The following is an 8,189-nucleotide window of genomic DNA, read 5'->3' as shown; positions in this document are numbered from 1 at the left end:
CTACCTCTGTCTTACATTGTGCATATCAATACCATAATATAATTAGTTTGATCACTTTGTCTTATTTTTCAATGTCTAAAATTACGCTTACTCACCATGCTGTAAACATTTGGAAGTAATGACTGAAATTTGGCTAAGTGTCCGTTGTGCAGGGGACAGGAAGTGAAAAAAAGGAACCGTCGAGACCCATCTGAATGGAAAATTTCAGTGCTGTTTTTTAAACTCCTGCACTTCCTTTAAGAATAAGGAAACGTTTATGTCTAATTGGAGTTGCTGGCTGGCGAAAAGCTGCCAGTGTTCCTGAGGTTTATGGGAGCGTGCCACTGTACTTAACGGGGAAGCCTCTCCTCTACCCTCTTAGATTCAGTTGTTGAGGCCTGTGAAATAAACTGACAAAGGACAGATTAGCAAGAGAAAGGGCAGATTTTTATTTACATATGTAAACGGAAGTTCAGAGAAAAATGTGACTTGAGGCAGAATTTACAGCTTATATACCATCTTAATAAGAGAAGGGGACGGTGAGAACGGGCACTTAGGGGAAAACAAATGACTTTTAGGAAAGATAAATGGGCCCTTAGGAGAATAGGTAGGAGAAAAGATAGTTCTATGACAGTGTCTTTTTAGATGTGGCACTGAAACTCCCAGGAGAGGATTTGACAGTTGAGTCCTTTAGGGAGGTTCTGCTTTTAGTCAGATAAAGGGAATTCAGGAAAAAAGCCTCTTCCTGCATCTGTTGATCCTCAAATGCATTCAGCTCGAAATGTTTTTTATGCCACAGCGGTGTATTCTGGACCCTTTTATTTCCCCTGTCTAAAACTTTCCAAGAAGTTTCACAGACCAGAAGCCAAGTTGGTGGCTGTAGAGAGAAGATTCAGTTTAGAAGTTAGGAGAGAAGAGATCTGCAAAGGGAAGGAAGGCATAGATGTATGGAGAAACACAAGGAAAAGCAAAAATTAATAGTTGGAGCAGATTATATAGACTCAGTTTTTGAGTACAGAGGGCAGTCAATCCAAAGGATTTCTAGATGTTGGTCTTAAGGCATCTTTATTTAAACAGTGGAGTCAGGATAGTAGTGGCAGTCTCACACACGTGGTTATTTCCCAGAGCTCAAAGGACCATGTTCTGGTGAACTTCCTGAGTGGCCCAAACTGTAGTGGTGGTAAATCCCTTAAAGTTACGTCCAGCTTCAGCTTGCAGGGCTTCAGGAAAAGGGCAGTTTTAGTTCTTAGTAATGCCAAGTCAGAAGGATGGTAGAAAATTGGAAATGTTAATTAGTGACAAAATGCGCAAGATGGCAGGATCCGGCTTACAAAGAGGTGAAAATAGCTCAAGGAGAATGAACAGGACTAGAATCTGATAATCCACATGGGTATATTATACTTTTCCATTGAAACATAAAATTTGTCTTTATAATCACCCTAGTTTTGTCAAAGATAATCAAGGTAAGACGGTTTTTGTTTGCAAAACGAGTCTAGTCTCATCAAACTTGGCCTGATTGTTTATATAAGTGCCATGAAAATAGTAATTGATGACATAGGCCTTTTGAATTTTTATTAGGAATCCCAGATTGGACTTTTAAATTCCTCGAGTCTAGGAAGCCAAGCTGAGAACTTGCCATCAGACTTCCCTTGCATGCCTTCACATTTGGATGAATTCCTCTTTCTCCAGGTCCCCAAAATATCCTTAGCTTTCTGGTCCTGCCAGGAAGTGGCCTTCCTAACTCACCTGTAAGGCTGGGACCCCTGTAACCTAGGCACTAGGCAGCTTTCCAGGAGGGCTTTGTAAGCACTGGCTCCTTAAAGTCAGCCTTATTAATTCCTTAAAACTGGTCATATCTATGCACATCATCCTCAAATATGACATTCCAGTCAAAGCCTTGGTAATAAAATCAGTGTTTCCAGTTAATTCTTATTGAACTTGTTCAAATAACTATATTGCCATGGAAATAAGTATTCAATAAGAGTTTTTTCCAAATTTTGGAGGGTTCAGACAGGGAGAAAAGATAAATGCTTCATTTTTGTTTACAAAGATATGATCTACTAAATTGCTGTAAGTGCTAGATAGCTTAAGAGAAAAGGCATTCCTTAAGTCCAGAAAACAGAACATTAAAGAACCAGTAATAAGGGACTTCCCTGGTGGCACAGTGGTTAAGACTCCGCACTCCCAATGCAGGGGGGGCCGGGTTCCATCCCTGGCCAGGGAACTAGCCAGGACTAAGGAGCCTCAACTAAGGAGGCTGCCTGCTGCAACTAAGGAACCCACCTGCTGCAACTAGGACCCGGCACAACCAAATAAATGAATAAATATATATTAAAAAAATGAAGAACCAGCAATATTCCAAGCAAAAGTCATAGAAGGAATCATAATCATTCTTCATCGCTCTACTCAGTCCCATGTGATAAATTCAGGTCTTTCTTGATTTCGGTTAGCAATTTCATGAACCCATGAGCTTCTCCGTTAGTTCTGGAAATCCTTATTAAGTCCAGTGGTGTGATCTTAAAGTTATGTAAGCCTGTACCTCAGGGTACCTGTTACAGTCTTTTCCATGGATCTCTGAGAAGATCTTGAAAATGAAGCCGGTAGCTGATTACAAGAGTTTTCAGGAAGGCTTCAGAGTAAAACAGTATCTGTGAATGACGAAAAGCTTAAAATGGCTATGGTTAAAGGTCTGATGAGTTCATTAAAATGTAGTTGAAAAGGAAATTTGGTTGACTCTGTGACATTCAGCATTTCAAGATAAATGGAAAAAAAAAAAAAAAAGATAAATGGAGTTATGATATACCAGGACATATCATGGACAGCTATGACATTAACAAACTTCTAGAAATTTCATACAGTTTCTGAAATACTTACATTAATAACACATACCCATGGAACTATAACCTAGGGAAGGTTAAGCATCACTTATCTGATAATGCTTGCCATGCAATTTAACATATCAAATAAACCTAATTAGTTTAACACCTCTCTTTTTACGAAGTGAGAGAACAAATCCTTTGAGGTTTTCCAGGGGCCCTCTGGGAAATCTCAAAGTCAGAGGTCAAGAAGACTTCATTTAGAATTTGATTTGGAGAAGTTGTTAAAAGGTTTGAACGCTTAATTAAATAATATTATAGGTCACTGTGAAAAAATACTTACCTATGTAACCAAAGTGACAGTAATTGCTTTGTCTCATTAAATACAGACCAATAATCCAAGAAACTCTGTCCTTTTAACAGGGAATTTCAACCTCTAGTTTTGCATTTGTACACTATTGAGCTCTTCGTGTGTGTGTGTGTGTGTGTGTGTGTGTGTGTGTGTGTGTGTGTGTGTGTGGTGAAGGCAAGTACAGCATTTATTGCAGGCACCCAGCAAGGAGATCAGGCAGTTCATTGAGCTCAGTATTTTAAAATTATAAATAAATGCATTCAGTCTTAGCCAGCTTGACCACAGGAATAAGATACTCTCCCCGCCCCCATTCCCTTCTCTACCTCTCCTCCTCCCCCTACCATCTGCAGACCCTTTACAACTTTCTATACCCATTCAGGTTTTTGTCTTTACTTTCCTCTTTCTCATTCTGGTAAACCATTTGACAACCTCTAAGCAACTACTTTAGGACAAAATTACTCTCCTTTTTTCCTTAACAAAAACACATCCTTCATTTCTTTCAGACCTTTCAAGATTGCTTTCCTTCTTTATTGTTTCTAGTATTTTTATGTATATTGATTAGAATTCTTAACCCTTAGTAACCTTAATTTCCAGTGAAAATGAGGAATTAGACAATTGTTAACTGTCAGATCAGAATTCTGTAGTAGATAAACAAATTTATGAATACACCACCTCAATTTATAGAAGCATATGTTTCTTTTTTTTCTTAATTAATTAATTTACTTAGTTTTGTCTGAGTTGGACCTTGGTTGCTGCACATGGGGCTTTCTCTAGTTGCAGCGAGTGGGGGCTACTCTTCATTATGGTGCACAGGCTTCTCATTGTGGTGGCTTCTCTTGTTGCAGAGCACAGGATCTAGGCATGCAGGCTTCAGTAGTTGTGGCGCACGTGCTTGGTAGTTGTGGCTTGCGGGCTCTAGAGTGCAGGCTCAGTAGTTGTGGCACACAGGCTTAGTTGCTCCGCGGCATGTGGGATCTTCCCAGACCAGGGCTTGAACCTGTGTCCCCTGCATTGGCAGGTGGATTCTTAACCACTGTGCCACCAGGGAAGCCCAGCATGTTTCTTTATAGTACAGTTTTTGAATGTGGTAAAAGGACATGTTTATCAACAAACCCAAACATGTTTAGTCCCTCTGTAAAAATAAGTCAAAAGTAGACAAATTTATGCTTCGTAATTAATGTTTCAGTATTTTATCTTTTTTTTCAGTATTTTATCTTATTTGGACATTACCTAGACCCAGATAAAGACATTTCTTCACTTGAAATTCACACTGAAGATAAAACTCTAGCTTTAGACCATAACCTTTCACCTTGGGTAATGAAACCTTGACATATTTGAGGGAAAGGTGGAAAACAAAGGTGGCAATCAGAGCAGCTAAGGAGAAGACAGATCACTAAGGAATTTAAGCAGTATTGTTACCTACAGAATTTCTGCTGTTGTTACCTACAGAATTTCTGCTGTTGTTGACACACATTTGGAATAAGCAGACTGACCGCCATCTTTACACACTTTAAATATCTGGTATTGTTTCACAAGACCTTCATTATCATTAAATCAGCAAATTGCTCCCTGTTTTGGTTGGTAGCTAGCATAGAAAATGATCACAAGAATATTTCCTACTAGAAAACCCTAAAACCCACTCGATTACAGGCCTGCAAGTGACCTAAAATTGTCCCACTCTGTTTAGCTCAGCAGCTGTCAATATTACAGCACCAATCAGAGGTCACACTTTGCTCTCAGTTCCTTTTTAACCCTTGTTACGAGACCTGCTTCGTGGCTTTTAAGGAGCACAGTGTTGCAGTGTGCACCAGATTTAGTCATTGGTAATTTAAATATTTACGAAAATGTCATAAAGCTTCTGAAACTTCTCTGGCAAATGTCAGATCTGCATATCATCACTTTTAAATCGAGTGTGCAGAAGTAACTCTAAGGTCGCAGCAGAGCACATTTATTAGAGAAATCTTTAAGCACAGAAATATGGTTCCCTACAAATATTCATCCTGACATCATCTGCACCTAAAAGAAAACGATGAAAGTTCTATGATATCCAATGGCTCTGGACCAGGGGTTGGTGAACTACAGGCCACAGACGAAATCCAGTCTGCGGTTGTATGGCCTGCAAAGTAAGAATGATCTTTACACTTTAAAAGCATTGTTGAAACGTACAGTAATAAGGAGAGGAGGGGGCTTCCCTGGTGGCACAGTGGTTGAGAATCTGCCTGCCAGTGCAGGGGACACGGGCTCGAGCCCTGGTCTAGGAGGATCCCATATGCCACGGAGCAACTGGGCCTGTGAGCCACAACTACTGAGCCTGCGCATCTGGAGCCTGTGCTCCACAACAAGAGAGACCGCGACAGTGAGAGGCCTGCACACCGCAATGAGGAGTGGCCCCCGCTCGCTGCAACTAGAGAAAGCCCTCTCACAGAAACGAAGACCCAACACAGCCAAAAATAAATAAATTAATTTAAAAAAAAAGAAGAAGAATATGTTACAGACGTGTGTGTCCTGCAAGGCCTCAGATGTTCACTATCTCGTTCTGGGAGTTTGCCCCCCATTCTCTAGACCTTCCGCAAATATGGAAGGTCGAAAGTCCTTCCCACTGCATTTCTCCACGGGGTGATTCCAGTGTGTATTTGTCAGAATGAAATATACATTTGAGACATCGCTCGCTTCTTTGTTGAATGTAATCATAGGGTTTGTGTTCAAATATTTACACTATAAAGTATTTCTTCATACCAGTTTTACTAGATTGGCGACAGCCTGCTGCAAAGTGCCTAAATCTTTGGGGGAAATTACATGATTTTGTTTTCGTTATAAAGGAAATTCCATTCCCTGCTATAAAATCCAAAAATGCTACTTGCATTCAGCTTTTGAGTTGACTTCCAGAAAGATGAGATCATTTGACCATTTTTTTCTCATGCCATGTAAAATGTGTCATGTGGTAATGTCAAGGGACTAATAAACTATCGTAGTCGTGTACACATTTTTTTACTTTCCAAAAGAAGTTCGAAATCCTTTCCACAATTAGTACTTGTTTCTTTGGGCTCTTTTAGAGCTAAATTACTTAATAGCAATTAATAAATGAATCATTTTAAGAACTAGGTATAATTTTCGTTTAATGTATTATAAGGCATTGTTTACTCTCAAGCATTTCCATACTTCGGATATTTCTGAGTCATTTATCAGTGTGACCATTAGGTAAACCTTCCAAGCTAATACAGGGTTTCCCGGTTTCATTTTGGTGCAGATATTTGTTCTACTAGCGATTATTTAATAAACATAGGTGGTCGTGAATCTATACAAGGAACTAACCATGTTCAGGTGATCTCAGACTTGCTTATTCACTTTTTCTATTTGATTTGCCAATGCCACAGTTATTTTTCTAGAAGATAGAATTGTGTAATTTTATACACAATTCTGCTATAATCTAGACTATATTTCAGCATTAATCACCTCGCTGTAGGTGAAAGTGTTAAATGATACTGTTCTGAATGAGGCTTCTGGGGCTTCCCTGGTGGCGCAGTGGTTGAGAGTCCGCCTGCCGATGCAGGGGACGCGGGTTCGTGCCCCGGTCCGGGAGGATCCCACATGCCGCGGAGCGGCTGGGCCCATGACCCATGGCCGCTGGGCCTGCGCGTCCGGAGCCTGTGCTCCGCAACGGGAGAGGCCGCAACAGTGAGAGGCCCGCGTACCACAAAAAAAAAAAAAAAAAAAAAATCATGAATAAGGCTTCTGGTAATGTTTTATCCCTGGTTTATATTTAATGTATCTGTACACTTATATAAAGGCAGGGCCACATGTTTAGCTATACAGTTTGTGTACTGCACAATGGTACCCAGTTGGGGGACGCAGTTAGTACAGGCTGAAGCCTCACGGTATGTGCCTTGGAAGAGTTGTGTCTCACGACACACTTTTTTCCAATTTCTGAGTGAAGGGGGCTGTGTAGGCCAGCAGCAATCCTGTTCATGGGAAGGATGTTTAGTAATTATGACTTTTTTTGTCATTAGTATTAAGTGATACTGCAGTAAATTTCTACTCCAAGCCTGGGTGATTTACAAGGTTAAAAGCTAATAACTTTTCAATTAAACATTAATGATCCATAAGTACACAGCATTCTTAACTTTATGAGCTCTGGAGTAAATGCATGAACCTTCCAGCTTCACACAATGAAGGGGGACATATTGGAAACAGAAAAAACTTACTGCATAAGCCACATATGTCTAGGGTCCTATCTTTGGCAATGACCAAAGTGCCTTATAAGATGTAAAACAAATTAGAATTTCCGGGCTTCCCTGGTGGCGCAGTGGTTGAGAGTCCGCCTGCCGGTGCAGGGGACGCAGATTCATGCCCCGGTCTGGGAAGATCCCACATGCCGCGGAGCGGCTGGGCCCGTGAGCCATGGCCGCTGAGCCTGCGCGTCCGGAGCCTGTGCTCCGCAATGGGAGAGGCCACAACAGTGAGAGGCCCGCATACTGGAGAAAAAAAAATTAGAATTTCCTACAACTCACCTAGTTTTCCAAACAACAGCTTTTCAAATACTAGCTTTCCTAGCCAAGCCTGCATGAATTGATCGTTTCTCTCACTGCCGACCATATGATATTCTTCCACTAGTCCCTCTTTTGTGTGTCAGGGAGGGGCAGCCTTGCCTGTATCCACAGATAGATACTGGCAAGAGGTGAACCAGGATCCTTGCCTGAGGACACAATTTGGACCGTGCTTTGTAAAAGGGATGACTGAAAAGGAGTTAAAGATTGCTTCAATTCCACCTCTGAAGAGTACACACTTTGCTTTTTTTAAAGAATCTTGATAGATGGACTTTTTAAATATATATTTTATTTATTTATTTATTTGGCTGTGCCAGGTCTTAGTTGCGGTAGGCAGGCTCCTTAGTTGTGGCTCGTGGGCTCCTTAGTTGAGCCATGTGAACTCTCAGTTGTGGCACGCACATGGGATCTAGTTCCCTGACCAGGGATCGAACCTGGGCCCCCTGCATTGGGAGCTCAGAGTCTTAACCACTGGACCGCCAGGGAAGTCCCAAGTAC

The sequence above is a fragment of the Phocoena sinus genome, chromosome 8, assembly GCF_008692025.1.
Source record: "Phocoena sinus isolate mPhoSin1 chromosome 8, mPhoSin1.pri, whole genome shotgun sequence".
Lineage (NCBI taxonomy): Eukaryota > Metazoa > Chordata > Mammalia > Artiodactyla > Phocoenidae > Phocoena > Phocoena sinus.
The sequence above is the reverse complement of the archived record's forward strand: the minus strand, read 5'-3'. Positions refer to the sequence as shown.